Source organism: Neovison vison, chromosome 1 (assembly GCF_020171115.1).
Source record: "Neovison vison isolate M4711 chromosome 1, ASM_NN_V1, whole genome shotgun sequence".
Taxonomy (NCBI): Eukaryota; Metazoa; Chordata; class Mammalia; order Carnivora; family Mustelidae; genus Neogale; species Neogale vison.
Window position 1 is genome coordinate 267,954,389 of NC_058091.1, and position 12,302 is coordinate 267,966,690.

A 12,302-nucleotide genomic window follows, 5' to 3' on the forward strand; every position below is an offset into this window, starting at 1 on the left:
TCATAACAGTTTGATGGAATGATTTTATGTCTACTGAATCTAACAAAAGACTTTTGAACATATACATATATATGTATATATATGTGTATGTGTATGTATATGTGTACGTATGTGTGTATGTATACATATATACATATACATACATACACATATGTATATATGTATATACATATATACACAGGAGCCCGAACTATTGGAACCCATTCCCTATGAATTCATGGCATGATAAATGTAAAGAAAATAAAAGACCTCAAGACTGTAAAAAATGTTTCTCTTAATTGAGTACAAGTGTAGTGTCCTTTCCCCAAAAAATATTTAAAGCAAAAAAAATAAAAAATTAAAAAATAATAATAAGAAGAAGTAATTCTAACTTACATATACAGTTGGCCTTGAATAGTAATATGGGGTTGGGGTGCTGATCTCCCTCACAGTCAAAAAACTAGGTATAACTTTTGACTGCCCCGAAACTTTACTAATACCTTACTGTTGACTGGAAGCCTTACCTATAACAGAAATACTTGACTAACACATAGTTTGTATATGTATTACATACTGTATTCTTAAAATAACACTAGCTAGAGAAAAGAAGATTTTATTAAGAAAATCATAAGTAAAAAAAATGCATTTATAGTACTATATTATATTTATTGAAGAAATGCACATATAAGTGGACTCACTTTAAACCCATACTGTTTGTCAACTGTAGTTTAACCCATACTGTTTGTCAACTGTAGTTAATTAACTTCTCGGGTCCCATTGTGCTCATCAATATAATAGAATAAAAATCACATTGACCTGTTGAGAGTATTGAATGAAATAATACATATTAGGTTCTCAGGAAGGTGTGTACCTTATAATAAGCAAAGAACATGTAAAAGTTCTCTCGTTTCCCTGACATCACTCTTTGATTAAGATGCTTCTGTGTCAAAGGTTAAGTAAGAGTTTCTATTTACAGATCGTAAGATAGAATAACTCACTGATATCCGTGATCACTCTCTACTGCTGGTTGGGAAAACTTCATCAACAGCTAGGAAGTTTGACCCAGTGGTTAAAAATAATACATGAACCATAACTGATGACTAGGTTTTAGGGATAAATTATAAGCCTCTTTAATATCACCTGGTTCAAGGTTCTGAGGACCTAGCATAATAAAAAACCTTCTAAGCAAAGAGGAAAATGGGTTGAAAGCTCCACATTTACTTTTTAATATTTAATGGGGGATGATTCCCCATGTCCCCATGTGCTGTATTTCAAGGCTACACATTCTTGAACTCTTACTGGTAACAGGAAACTAATGTGATTTTTTTTTTTCTTTTTAGGAAAGCTAACAATGATTTCAGAAGTGTGTGTTTGTTATCAGATTTAGGGCACTTGTCACATTTTGGCCTGAAGGCAAGCCAAGGGAGGGTTTGAAAAAATATCCAAAGAAACGTCTTCATTGCTCTTTCTCTCTTCTAATTAAAATGCAGTTCATCTTACAGATTCCAGAGCATTTTGGATTTGTGGTTGCAAGCATGAGGTCATTTTTCCTGCCTATATGACCACAGTGCATTTTTAAAGTCTTTAGTGTTTGGTAACAACAGACAAATAACTGGAAACCTGAGATCTGAGCTGGAGTTCTTTCCAGAGTGTTCCCATCATTCCTCAGCATGGGGTAAAAACGAGTCCACCTCACTGGGCCAGTGCCAGGAACCCTGGATGCCCCGCACTGTGATCCTGAAGTGTTGCCCCCACCCAAAAAAGGCCAGCCAACTGGGCAAGACAAAGGCGAAGAATATGGCTCTGGGTTCTCTGGGGTCAGAGTCTGCATTCTGGTCTGTCAACCCTGCCAGTGATATACAGCAAATGAGTGCTTTCACCTTGTTGCTAAAAGAGCAATACTTTGTAGAGTAGTTGTGAAGATCAAATAAGATTAAATATAAAATGCTTAAGCACGGTCCCTGGGAGGTAGGAAAGTGGAGTGATCCTCTTTAGCTCTCCTTTTCTTATTTCTAGCTATTCATCCTTCTTCACTCAAGAATCTCAGGGGAAGCTGAGACTACTATCTCCCAAGTTTCAGACATGGTTCTAGTTTGACTAACTAATCATTATAATTAGATGTCAGTGATTGGATCAAACCTCCAGATTTCCGAAAAACCAGCCAATCAGTACATGTTATTATTCTAGGGGAAAGCACATGACGTATGTTTGTCTAGTAAGACAGGTCACTACAGACATTTTTTTCTCTTCTTGCTAAATCTGAGCAGAGAAGCCCCTATGGTCAGCTACTGCAGTCATCCTGTGACCACAAAAGAGGTCACTCTGAGAAAGTGGACATACAGAGCAGAGAAAGCCAAGAACATCAGGGCTGGAGCTCTGATTGCATCCCTCTTAAAACCCCTCCTTTCTTTGCATTTCCTGTTAAAGGAGGTAATCGTTTATTATTTACACTGGTTGCCAGGTTTTTTTGGTTACATGCAGTAAAATCATCTAACTGATAAGACTTCAGTAAGTATTGGCTATGATCTGTCAGACTGTGCCCAGTAAACTACCCTGCTATGGATTCCAAGAAACGGGAAAGAATTAGAGAATGATCCAATTTCTTGACATCTATCTATTAAGCAATTAAAGTAAGCTTGCATTTCACATGTATACATTCTCTCTCAGGACCCTCCCTATAACTTTATGAAATTGTTTTATTACTGTGAGGAAACAGAGGCACAAAGAGATGAAGTCATTTCCCTAGGTTGAACAGCCAACATTTAGCAAAGCCAAGATTCAAACCCAGGTCTGTCTGGATCCATTGTCTGTGCCTCTGCTCCAACACCTCTCCTACTACCTCCTATGCTGCCTCCATCTGCCAAGATCTTTGTTTCGTTGTTGCACAATCACCCTCTTCACCAGAACTAAGCCCTATTTGCATGAAGGACTGCAAGACAGAGGCTGCAGGCTGCAATGTCAGACAAGTATTGAGGGCCTCATTAGGCATAGGCTAATAGAGAGGAGTCCTTGCTTTAAATCAAAACATATCTGTACCCCAATGTTTATAGCAGCAATGGCCACAGTCGCCAAACTATGGAAAGAACCAAGATGTCCTTCAACGGATGAATGGATAAGGAAGATGTGGTCCATATACACTATGGAGTATTATGCCTCCATCAGAAAGGATGAATACCCAACTTTTGTAGCAACATGGACGGGACTGGAAGAGATTATGCTGAGTGAAATAAGTCAAGCAGAGAGAGTCAATTATCATATGGTTTCACTTATTTGTGGAGCATAACAAATAACATGGAGGACAAGTGGCGTTAGAGAGGAGTAGGGAATTCGGGTAAATTGGAAGGGGAGGTGAACCATGAGAGACTATGGACTCTGAAAAACAATCTGAGGGGTTTGAAGTTGGGGGGGGTGGGAGGTTGTGGTACCAGGTGGTGGGTATTATAGAGGGCACAGCTTGCATGGAGCACTGGGTGTGGTGAAAAAATAATGAATACTGTTTTTCTGAAAATAAATAAATTGAAAAAAAAATAACAAACAAAAACCCTTAGGAGATATTCATCTATGACATCAGATATATTAGGAGATGTATTCAAATTCTCCCAGAAGTCTCTACCCAAAAGAGAAAATAATAATAATATTATTATTAATAAGATAAACACTAACATTGACTCAAGGGGAGAGCCTTCTCATTAAAGGCTCCCTGCCAGGAAAGTAACCCTGTTGCCCCCTAGCTGTGCACACTTAGACTTACCCCTTTGCCCTGGACCAGTAGTTCTGACTTTAGCATGTACCAGAGTCATCTGGAAGATTTCTCACAACACAGATTGCTGACCCCCACCCCAGAGTTCCTGGTACAGTAGTTAGGAGGTGAGGTTAGAGAATTCACCCCTCTAACAAGTTCCCAGATGCTGCTGCTGCTGGTGGTCTGGGGACTGTACTTTGAGAACCACTGGCCTAGGCTAGCTACGTTGTGTGTATACAAACCAATACCTGGTCAGCGTCCCTTCTGCATTGACCTTCATGAGGCTGCTGAATGCCCACCTCATACCTGGTGGCCAAGTGCCTGCAGATTCAATGCTTGAATCTTTCTGTTCATTCTCCTCATGCTTCAGGCTCTGACCCAATAACAGCCTAACAGGCCATTCCTTCTGAAACTCGGATCTTCCTTGGCTCTCATGAGTCCTCCCCAGGTCAAAGATCGTGTCCTTGATTCCCAGTCTCTGCCACCAACAGTTTGTCTCTACTGATACCAGCAACAGGCTGGCACCTTAATTGAAAATGGTGACATGGGCATCAACAAGTTTTAGAGCTTGTGCTTACTGAATACTAGTTAAGAGTCTTCTGTGACCGCTGTCAAGCTCCACTCCACCTCTGTTAGTGGTCATCCACCACCCCACTACCCCAGACTCTGTGACCCCTGGGCTGCCCGACTCTTCGGCAAGATTCTCTCTGAGGTCACTCTCTCTGGCTGATTCCCTTAGTTTCAGGGTCCACCCGGGCCAAGTCCTGGTCCAGATAAAGAGGCTTATGTCTGAGATATTTGTCTATTTAAAAACTGCCTAGTTTATCAAAGTGTCTACTTCATTTCCAAAAAGCAGAGTACCCATATACTGCCATGGCAAGGACTGGCCTGCCTTCCTTCAATGAATTAAGACTGTACGCTTTTGGCTTACATTTATCTAGGAAATAACTTTGGTTCCCAAAGTGTGGGCCATGTGCCACCAGTGGTTTGTGGATGTTTTCATGTGGCACTACGACATGACTTTACTTACACTCTATTATACGATGAGAAAATTACTTCCTTTTCAATTCTCTTTGAAACCAATTGAGAGTCAGGGGAAAAGTCTCCGTTGGGTATTTGAGCATCTTTTTTTATTCCATCTCTTGCTAATCTCTCTTTTTATATAATGGAGAAGAGACCACAGGCTAAGCACTCCAGTAGGCCACAATGATGATCAAATATATAATAATACTGTTTTGTTACCACTCTATTTTTATGTATGCCTTCAGTTTACGGCAGGTAATACTGACGTTCCATTTACAGTGGTGACTGGAAGTTCCATTTACAAGTAAAAGTGTTTAAAAAAAAGAGTATTTTATTGAAACAAAAATATGATACAAACTAGGATATGGTGTCACATGACTGTGGCAAAAATCATTAGGGTTGTGCGACTGAATTTTACATGCCTGCTTGACTGGGCCACAAGGTACCCAGACATTTGATGAAGCATTATTTTGGGTGTGTCTGTGAGGATGTTTCTGGATTAGATTAACATTTGAATTGGTGGATTTAGTCAGTAGATTTCTCTCCCAAATGTGGGCAGGGCTCATCTAGTCCATTTCTAGTCAATTTCAGGCCTGGATCAATTTCAGGAATGGAACAAGAGGACTGCATAAGAGGGAACTCCTCTGGCCTGCCTGCTGAGCTGGGAACCTAGGTCTTCTCTGGCCTTCAGACTCACACTGAGTCATCTGCTCTTTCTGGGTCCCCAGCCTGCCAGCCTTCAGACTAGAACTTACATGGTTGGAAATCTCGGTTCTCAGGCTTCAGACTGGGACTGGAACACAGGCCCTCCTGTACCTCCAGCTCACCAGCTGCAGAGCCTGGGACTTCTTGGCCTTCAGATTCACCCCAAATTCTTCATAATAACTCAGAGATATATACACTGTTTCTTTGGAGAACCCCGCCTAACGCACGAATGGCAGAAACTTGGGAAACATTGATAACAGAAATGTGTTGTGCTTTATACCAACCCGCAACGAGGAGGACAGATCTTCAATTATGTTTCTTTTTTTTTCACCAGTAGTGAGAATAAATTGGAAGGAGAATAAATTGGAAGGATAAAGATAAATATATATATAAATAAATATATATATAAATAAATATATATATATATATATATATATATATATATATATATATTTTTTTTTTTTGAGAGCCTGATTAACAAAATTTACTTTTGGAAAGTAGCTGCTTCTCTGTTAAGTGGTACCTTTACAAACAAGATCGTTGTCCTCAGTTCGAACCTGCTACCTCCTTCTCATCGTCTTCTGCCAAGCTCCCTGTAGCTCCTCAGACCCCCACCGTATCTGCCTTCCTCTAATTCCTCAATATATCTTATCCCTTCTGCCTCAGGGCCTTTGCAAACACAGTTCCCTCTCTCTGGAGTGCACTTCTCCTCTCCTGCCTCTTCCCTTTACCTTTGACCAAGACAGCCATCTTTTTAGATGTCTTCAATGCTGCTTTTCTCAGAGAAGCCTTGCCTGACCTCCAGCCCAAGTGAGCATCCATCCTCCTCCTCTGAATCATTCTTCATAACTGTAATTAAATAACCATTTAGGTGTTGATTTATCCAATGTCTGTCTCCCCTGCTGGACTGAAAGCTTGTGAGAGCAGGGAACTTGTGTCATCATTGTTTCTCAATATGTATTTTTGTAAATGATTTGATCATGATCCATCATGGAGTGTTATGTAGGTACCAGGAACCCAAAATATACTTAAGTGGCTAATTGGAAAGACCACAACCATTTGTATTCTTACAGATTGAAGTCAGGTACCTCTGGCTACTAGCTCTAACAAGCGGCCCAAATGATCTGTGAATCAAATGAACCAAGCATGCAAACCTGGCCTTCCAAATAGATTGCTCATAAAAAGAAGAGATTGGCAACATTGGTTGAAGCCAGATGTTCCATGGGCTGGAGCTCATTGTCCTAACACTGCAGATTCCCATAACTAGAACTGTGTGTATTTGAGATGCTGGGACATAAGATCCAACTCAGAAAATATTTTGAAATAATGTTGTTCAATTACATAATCCTTGTTATGTTATTGAATTGAACACTCTCTTATATACACTATTATAAAAACATTATGCTTGGGTCTCAAGTTCTGGAATATCCAATTACAATAGCTTTTTTCCACATTTGTATTCTCTTCATTTTATTTAATTGCCTTAACATTTTCTGCAGATTTATTGTATATGACAGTGAGCAACCTGAGCCAGTGTGAGAGCTAGCCACGCTATTTCCTGCACCCCACCCACGATCTCCCTAATATCACTCTGTCCTGCTTTTTCAAATCCTTGCTAGCATAGGCCCTAGCCCCTGCTTGGAGTATGGACTGTCAGAGAGGCATGGGCTTAGAGGAACTGCCCACTTGTGGACCCCGTTTCTCCATCTCTGAACTGACTTGAACTTTGGCTGATATCAGTTTGTGATCCCAACCTAAATTGATCAGTAACATATGGAAAACACAAAATGATCTCCATCTCCAAGATGCTCCATCAATAGATAATAAGTGGATAGTCACTGAGTGTCTGGCTTGGAGAACACGTATCCTTATAACAGGATGACTTTGGTTTAACCTGTGTACGTGTGTATGTCTGTGTTACCTACTCTATTTTTGTCATCTGACTAGTACCTTGAAGCCACATGGGATAAAGAATCTTAATAAATAAGTGTGATTTTATTATTCCTATGCAGCTCCCCATATTCCATTGGGCACATCTTACCCAAGACAGGGTATTTGGGATTGAAGGCATGACTGGATCAAAGCTAGAAGTGGTAGAAACAAAGTGGCAAGGAGATGTGGGTAATATGGAGACACACAGACCATCAAGACTCCTGCGTTCATGCACTGTGAGCATATCATAAGGGCTCCAGAACTCTAGCCACTCCTTCCTCCTCGCGCACTTTGACTGGTCACCTGCTTGGGAGACTTGTCTGAGATGCACATTGTTCATAATAACTCTCACCATATACTGAGCACTTCTTACGTGACAGACACTATGCCCAGTGTTTTAACCCTCCTTTCAATGAATCCTCCCAATAATTATATGAGGTAGACATTATTATTCTTTTCATTTTACAGATTTGGAAACTGAGAACTGAAGAGATGAATTAACTAGTAATTTCATAAATGAAATGAAAATATTTTTAACCCAAGTCAAGGCACTCAACCATTGTGTTATATGGAATATTGAGCTACATTCTGTTCTCATTTATGGCACTGAATCTGTGCCGTGACCCCGAGATGGGTCACCCCTCTACAATCGCGTGCAGTGATTTTCTTAGAAACTTTTAAATGTGCACAGTTGTTTTAAGAAGAAAGTATTTTGATAGAGAGATTCAGAAGTGTGTTTGGGGAAAAACAATAGAGTGATCAAATGCTGAATGGGAAAGTTTCTGTTAAAAGGCAAAGGCACCTAAAGCTGCCTCTTTTCAAGGGAAAGCGGACATTAAGAGGAGTGCAGGCAGAGAGCTTTCTGCTGGAGGCTAACTGGCAGTCTTTCTGGAAGGCTACCAGAAGTGTCATCTTGTTTCCAGCCAGGGGTATTGATTTTAATACTAATGGAGATTTGAACTGGACCTTGAGCAGTTTGCAAAAGTTCTCCTCCCTGGTCAGGAAGCCATGGACTTGGCATTCAGGAGAGTTTGGGATACTATCAGCAGTTGTGTAGCAAGCCCTGTTCTGCCAGCCTGTCACCATGGTGCTTCTCAACATCTTTTTGCTCTCCACGCTTGCACATGGAAGTATCATCCTGTTACAGAGAAGTGCACTTACAGCTGAAGTTACCGAAGTGGCCCATTATGTTTATCAAGACAAAAAAAAAGGTCATAGTTTGTCCCAGCTGCCTGAAGAACAGCTTTCTTGCAAATGGATAGGTACAGAGCCATGTCTACTTTTTTTCCTCTCCTATTAAAATTTAAGTTCATGTAGGAATACCCTTCACGACATGATTTCAGAAAAAAAAAAAAAAAAAAGGCACTTGGCAGGACAAAAGGTCAGAGCATTCCAGAACACTGAGATTTCCACATAGCTGCATTTTGAGGTTGCATTTCAAAGCTCCCGCCACATGTGCTCCTTTCTCACAGCTGAGGGTACCGGGAGATCAATAATCCCAAGGGAAGCTTTTTCAGAGATGAATTCACACCAAACAGGAATGGGATTGGAAAAAGGGAAAAAGCGGGCTGATTCCACGGACAACAGCTAATTGTGGTGACTAATTCAGCTTTTGGAAGGTAGAACTCCATGGAGTGTGTGAGCTGCAACGTGGTTCCTGTTTTAATTAGTGGCACCACGGGGAGAAGATGGGCTTATAATTGAGTAGTTTGCTGATCGGTCAACTTCAACCCGTAATCAGGCGTGCTGAGAAGTGGACATTAACCGGGAGCTTTGACTAGCAGGAAGTCTGCCCCATTAGCATGGCTGGTGTCAAATCAGGTTGTTGTCTTTTTTCTAAATTCTTTTGGATGCCAAACAAAATATTTTCTAGATTCTGCTTCACTCACTCTCTGTCCACCTACCCCTCTGTTCCAATTTTTCTTAGTAAATCTCTACTCAGGCATACTAACGCAAGCCGGTTGATCGACACTTCCACTATGAGTCTTTCCTTCCAAGGTACAATGTTAAACATTTGTGTTTGGGCTCTCTCTTCCAAGCCAACACCGCAACTATCACCATACCCAATCTCCTCCCTGCCTGAGTGCACTTTAGGATTTGTTTTGAGAAATTATCTCTCGCCCACTCTGGAATCTTGATGAGACTCTATAAGTTAAGATCTACACTTTCTCTTCTTTTCCTCTCACACCCATCCCACCAAGAGAGAACTAGGTTTATGGTCTAAATTAGGCCTTTTTGATTCTCTTTCCCAAGATTTTAAATCTTGAGAAAAATGACAGAAAAGTGAAATAGTTGAAAGTCAATATTCTAGGGACAAACTACGATGAGACCGTTTGTATATTTAGATCCTTAAGCTTTTAGATTCCTGTTTCCTAGTCTGATTCTCAAGACTTTCTCCCAAATCCATGAGCCCTCCACTCTCCTATGTTACATTTCTTTCTGCTTAAATTAAGCAAAGGAAGTTTCTGTTGCCTGCAATGGAGTAACTTCAAAGGAGAGGGTATCTGAGAGAAAGCATCCTAATGTACACTCGGTGTTCTTTCTCCAGTTGCAGAAGGAAAACAAATCATACTCACAGTATATGAGAGGATAAATAAATAAATGAGGGGGAAAAAATGAAACCTTATTACTAACGAGTCTGGGTTTAGGGCCTGGCGTGAGTATCTTCATCCCAGATGTTCTCATGGGATCTACTTGGAAGCTGCATTCCCATGGGATTCTCCCTGAAGTTTGGAACATGAGAGTGATTTGTCTGACCCCTCTTCCTGCTCGATTTTCTGACAGGGGCCCCCATACTCGCTCATGCCCTCAACCATTTGGGGTTGACGGCTGATACAACATAAATGTCATCCAGCATCTAGCGCAGGAAGGAGAAGTGCTACTTACCCTCCGTTTCCCGGCCATATTCTGGGCATGGTTTGTATTAGCCTGCCTTCTAGAAGGCGAGTCTTGGCACGCCTTCGGATGGATGTGCTGTACATGTGTGTGTACTCTGTTGCCAAGCTACCCCAGGAACAACACACCCTTGCTGCACTCATCGCCTGCCCAGTGTGTTTTCAGTGCCTCTGTTGGGGGAAAAATAGCCACCTGGCCTTGTGGACACTCTAATGGTTTTTCACCTTCAGGGACAAATAAGGCTTCTGTCTTCAGTGTGAGTCTAAGGTTTAGAGGGGCCAGCAGCCATGATTCCCACTCTATAGATCCCAAACTGTGTGCTCAGAATTCTAAGCAGTGAGCTGAAGCATTTCCCTAGCTGACTAGGATTTATACCTCTCACCGGTGATGAACATAAAAGTGCAAAAACCGTACATACAGAGGGAGTTCACCGTAGCTGGATAGGGGCTGGGGGTGGGGGGGAGGAAATCCACAAAATCAGGTCAGCTTGAAGTAGACCCGCTTGGCCAACACACTTGCACAACCACATCAATTCAGGGCTTTCGTGGGGCTGCTTTCCTCTCAGCCCAATCCACTAAGGACTTGCTTGCGAGTTCTGTGGATTTTCTGCACAATTACAGATTATTGCCATGGCAACAACAGAAACATGTGACAATTTTGCTACCTCAGAGACCAGGAACAGCCACTCATAGGCACCACACATCATCTTGTAATGGGACTCTGTGCCGTTGGCCTCACATTGTTTTAAGGCTAATCACTGCTTTTTCACAGATGGAGTTTTTCCCCCACCCACTCTATTTTCATGATCTCTTAAAACAGTTTGGATTTGCTCTAAAGCAGTTCCACATTTGTCTGTGTTTATTTGGTCATAAAAAAAAAGGTATTATTCGGGGGTTGGTAGAAGAGAAAAGAGGGGTAAAACTTGATGAGTGAAGGCAGATGGGAAGCGATCAGCAGAAGAGAAATGACTTTGCCAGCAGATGGTTTCCTTGCCACTGTGTCACTGAGTTGAAACCCATGACAGTCCTGGGATCCTGGGTCGGCCATGAATAAGGCCACCCTGGGAATGAATTAAACTTGCTTTCTTTCAGATGAGCTCAACTCCCCTGTCCACTTTGCAGGCACAATGAGAAACGGGGCCATTGATAATTAAGTTAGAGATGTGATTGAGAAGGGGGACCAGGTAATATTTTCTCTCTGGCAAAACAATCAATTTATGTCTCAGAAACTTGTGCACATAGCCAAACCCCAGCCTCCTTCTGCCAAGCATTCCCCCCCTTAATTTTTTAACCTCTGGGCATTTCAAGGAAAATTGAATCCACATGTTTTCAGATTCATTTGCAAATGTAGTTTGCTCAGAGCTGTTTGATGACCAGAATGCCCTTTGAGTGTTTTTATGAGCTTAAACTTATTTTCCCCCCAAGCTTCTTGCTTCTGAACCAGGAAGTGGCATTTGGAGTTTGAGGCAGAATTCAGAAACTATCATTTTCTAAAGCAGTCACCAGGTTCTTGTGTCTCTTTCTGGACCCTGGTAAAGCTAAGAAAAGTTTTTCACATAATGCATAAGAATAATTGAGGGTAACTTACTGTTTTTACAACCGAAAAGCAGATCTGATATGGATGCGATCCAAATCCTCAATCACATGGCTTCCCCGTCTTTCTTTATTACTGATGACATTTGTATGGACACAGATGCTTTCTTTCCCAGGGACGTGTCTCCACCTGCAACATAATTCCCTGATTGGAATAATGCTTCAGAGGCCGCGTTGGAAGTCTAGACTCTTCACCCCTGCCCTCGACCAAATTGAAGAATACAATCTTTGTTTATTATAAGGGAATCATAGCTGCTAAGTTGAAAAGGCTCTTTTACTATAGACCTTGGGTTTGGGGAATGGTGTGCGTATTGTTTTCTCGCTCAGCCATATAACCCAAAGCAAAATTCTGACTTCCAGAAAGGTGAGAGTGTTATATGTATGTGTTCTAGATAATACGAAAAAAGTACTTATTAAGGGAGAAGAGTAGTTGG

The 12,302-nt window shown here is 41.4% G+C and overlaps 1 long non-coding RNA gene across 1 annotated transcript in view; it reads right to left on the bottom strand.

Annotated features, from left to right (window-relative positions):
* Positions 1 to 11,908, bottom strand: part of LOC122893460 — a 103,990-nt gene extending 92,082 nt beyond the window's left edge. The window contains exon 1 of the long non-coding RNA XR_006381636.1: positions 11,864 to 11,908. This is a non-coding gene — a long non-coding RNA (uncharacterized LOC122893460). The remainder of the gene's footprint in view (positions 1 to 11,863) is intronic.
* Between the last annotated feature and the right edge of the window lie 394 nt (positions 11,909 to 12,302).